The following is a 3,771-nucleotide window of genomic DNA, read 5'->3' as shown; positions in this document are numbered from 1 at the left end:
ATGTGACTCCTCCAATGGTCCTATTAGTTTTTGTTCTAGTGCTTTGTTTATTGCAAATTTTTGCTGCTTAGGTGACCCTGTTCTTCAGCTTGCATGTCAAATTTATGTGGTCAAAAGTAGTTTTAATGCATGATATGTCTTCTAGGCACTTGTAGGAGTAGTTGCTATCAATCTTGTTGAGTTTGGTTCACTTTTATTTTGAGTCACTAAAAATTTCAGAAATTTTTCAGAGGAAGAAATATGTTTAGGAAAATGTACCAAGGTGGTTCCTCAAGGAAGCAAGGCCCAAGGCTCGCGATACGTGAGTCGGACAATGAACTACCAAGAGAAGCTCAAGTGCGGCCTTGTGAATGGCCGTTAGAGGAGTTCATGGTCCAGGCAGGCATCAAGGATGAATTTGACACATATGTGCGTAACGCTGATCTTGAGAGCTTCGTGTCAGATAAGTGCCGACAATACCTCTATCTAACTGATTCATTTGCGAGAAGGTATAAATTTACATCCTCGCGCAATTCTCACACTGTTTTATTTGATCTTTATGATAAATCATATACCGTGGACCTAGAAGATTTTAATACTGCTTGTAAACTCCCGCACTGGGGCAATGTTAGTGAACCTCACAAATCTGAATATAAAGACTTCCTTGCTAGTATTACTGTGGGGGAATCTAGGGAGATCACACAAGCCACCATAGGGAGCATTCATTTACCTTCCATACATTATTTTGCTCTCTTCATTGGTAGATGCATTAACAGGAAAGATGAGGCTTGTCACATGTGCATTCCAGATCTTAGTGTCCTCAAGAGTGCGGTATTAGGTGATAAATAATATAACTTGGGGGCTATTGTTGCACATAGGTTGCATCGTAACATTATAAGTGGAGATTTTTTTGGTGGGATTTATGCAACTCGTGTAGCTAACTATCTTGATATACCCATAAGTGGAAATGATATTGAGTTGCCTCCTGCTTACCTAGATTATAATGCCATGGTTCCCCATCAGTTTGTTGAGAGGAACGATCAGTTCCTCCAGTACTGACTAATCTTTGACAGACGGCGCACCGTCCATGTTGCTCTCCCTGGTCCTACTTTGTTTGACTTTTAGGCAAAAAGGAGATATGTTATAACCAGGGAGGAGGCGAACGAGTACGAGAGGAGGACGGAGGTGGCTCACCTCCAAGCTGCAGCTCGTCAGGCAGTAGCTGCTGCATCTCAGTACGACCCCGGCTACAACTTTGGATATCCACCAGGCCAGCCATGTCCCTAGACCAATACTACCTCTTGAGCACTTGCGTTGGTTTTCCCTTGAAGAGGAAAGGGTGATGTAGCAATGTAGCGTAAGTATTTCCCTCGGTTTTTGAGAACCAAGTATCAATCCAGTAGGAGGCCACGCACGAGTCCCTCACACCTACACAAACAAATAAATCCTCGCAACCAACGCGATAAGGGGTTGTCAATCCCTACACGGTCACTAACGAGAGTGAGATCTGATAGATATGATAAGATAATATTTGTGGTATTTTTTATGATAAAGATGCAAAGTAAAATAAAAGGCAAAGGAAATAACTAAGTATTGGAAGATTAATATGATGGAAGATAGACCCCGGGGCCATAGGTTTCACTAGTGGCTTCTCTCAAGAGCATAGGTATTCACGGTGGGTAAACAAATTACTGTTGAGCAATTGACAGAATTGAGCATAGTTATGAGAATATCTAGGTATGATCATGTATATAGGCATCACGTCCGAGACAAGTAGACCGACTCCTGCCTGCATCTACTACTATTACTCCAAACATCGACCGCTATCCAACATGCATCTAGAGTATTAAGTTCAAGAGAACAGAGTAACGCTTTAAGCAAGATGACATGATGTAGAGGGATAAACTCATGCAATATGAAATAAACCCCATCTTGTTATCCTTGATGGCAACAGTACAATATGTGCCTTGCTGCCCCTACTGTCACTGGGAAAGGACACCGCGAGATTGAACCCAAAGCTAAGTACTTCTCCCATTGCAAGAAAGATCAATCTAGTAGGCCAAACCAAACAGATAATTCAAAGAGACTTGCAAAGATAACCAATCATACATAAAAAAATTCAGAGAAGATTCAAATATTGTTCATAGGTAAACTTGATCATAAACCCACAATTCATCGGTCTCAACAAACACACCGCAAAAGAAGATTACATCGAATAGATCTCCACAAGAGCGGGGGAGAACTTTGTATTGAGATCCAAAAAGAGAGAAGAAGCCATCTAGCTAATAAATATGGACCCGTAGGTCTGAAGTAAACTACTCACACTTCATCGGAGATGCTATGGTGTTGATGTAGAAGCCCTTCGTGATCGATGCCCCCTCCGACGGAGCTCCGGAACAGGCCCCAAGATGGGATCTCGTGGATACAGAAAGTTACAGCGGTGGAATTAGGGTTTTGGCTCCGTATCTGGTAGTTTGGGGATACGTAGGTATATATAGGAGGAAGGAGTACGTCGGTGGAGCAACAGGGGGCCCACGAGGGAGGAGGGTGCGCCCAGGGGGTTAGGCGCCCCCCCCCCCTACCTCGTGGCTTCCTGGTTGATGTCTTGACGTAGGGTCCAAGTCCTCTCGATCATGTTCATTCCGAAAATCACGTTCCCGAAGGTTTCATTCTGTTTGGACTCCGTTTGATATTCTTTTTCTGCGAAACCCTAAAATAGGCAAAAAAAACAGCAATTCTGGGCTGGGCCTCCGGTTAATAGGTTAGTCCCAAAAATAATATAAAAGTGTATAATAAAGCCCAATAATGTCCAAAACAGAATATAATATAGCATGGAACAATAAAAAATTATAGATACGTTGGAGACGTATAAACCAACTTATGCCAAAAGCCTAAGCTTGGGGGAGTATGTATTTCTCACCGACATTACACTTATGTTCACACACTCATGCCAGTTGTCGGTGCTCATACTTTTTCGTTGTACTATCCATGCTAGTTTATTTTCTTTTCCAGCGTTATTCTTGTGTGTTTGAAAAACCTTAAGAAAAAACCAAAAAAATAGTTGTAGCTTTTAGCTAGTTTACTTTCCATGCTTGTAGTAGTAGTAATTAAAAAGAAAACCCCAAAAGATATTCTCGTTCTTCCTTTGCTTGTTGGGAGCTTTCCTGTGTAAATAGTTTTGTTTCTTTCCTTTTCTTTGGGGGTCGAGAGGAGAAGACCATGATGAAAATGTTGAGTGGCTCTCATATGCATTATTGTTGATCTAACCAAGAGCCCATATTACCTTGTCTTCTCCCTTGTATTAAATGCTTGCAGATTCCAGCTTAGTCCAATGCACGTGCACTATTATTATTATCCACACCGTTCGGTTGTGCAAGTGAAAGGCAATAATGATGATATATGATGAACTGATTGAGATGAGAGAAGCTGGTATGAATTCGACCTATCTTGTTTTTGTAAATATGATTAGTTCACCGTTCCTGATTCAGCCTATTATGAAACAGGTTTGCAATGACAATTAGAGATTATAGTTGCTCATGCCATGCTTAATTAGCTAGGAGTTTATAATGGTTTACCTTGCGTGCCAACATGCTATTAAAATGGTTGTGATGTGGTATGATAGGGTGGTATCCTCCTTTGAACGATTCGAGTGGCTTGACTTGGCACATGTTCACGCATGTAGTCGAAACAAAATCAACATAGCCTCCACGATATTTATGTTATGGTGAATTATATCCTACTCATGCTTGCACTCAGTGTTGTTTAATTTTAATGCATGTTGATGACTGTTAT

This window comes from Triticum urartu, chromosome 2A, assembly GCF_056163025.1.
Source record: "Triticum urartu cultivar PI428250 chromosome 2A, HENAU_Tu73, whole genome shotgun sequence".
Lineage (NCBI taxonomy): Eukaryota > Viridiplantae > Streptophyta > Magnoliopsida > Poales > Poaceae > Triticum > Triticum urartu.
Note: the sequence above shows the minus strand (reverse complement) of the source record.